The sequence below is a fragment of the Phaethon lepturus genome, unplaced genomic scaffold (assembly GCF_000687285.1).
Source record: "Phaethon lepturus isolate BGI_N335 unplaced genomic scaffold, ASM68728v1 scaffold18031, whole genome shotgun sequence".
Lineage (NCBI taxonomy): Eukaryota > Metazoa > Chordata > Aves > Phaethontiformes > Phaethontidae > Phaethon > Phaethon lepturus.
The window spans coordinates 16,973-17,192 of NW_010518625.1; positions in this window are offsets into that span (position 1 = coordinate 16,973).

The window sequence follows — 220 nt, forward strand, 5'->3', positions numbered from 1 at the left end:
CTTGCCCCCCCCGCCCCCCACCACCACCAAACGCAAAAAGGGCAAAGGCGGCTCTGGCATCCGCCCCCTCTGACTCCGCCAGTGCTGAGGGCGTCTGGCAACAGTGGAAGACGCCAAATCTATGTGGTTTTGCACCAAACCGCTCTCGCTCTATATTGGGTTGTGGGGCAGAGGCTGAGCTCGCTGTCGCCATCTTCTCTCACGCCCTGTACCACATATC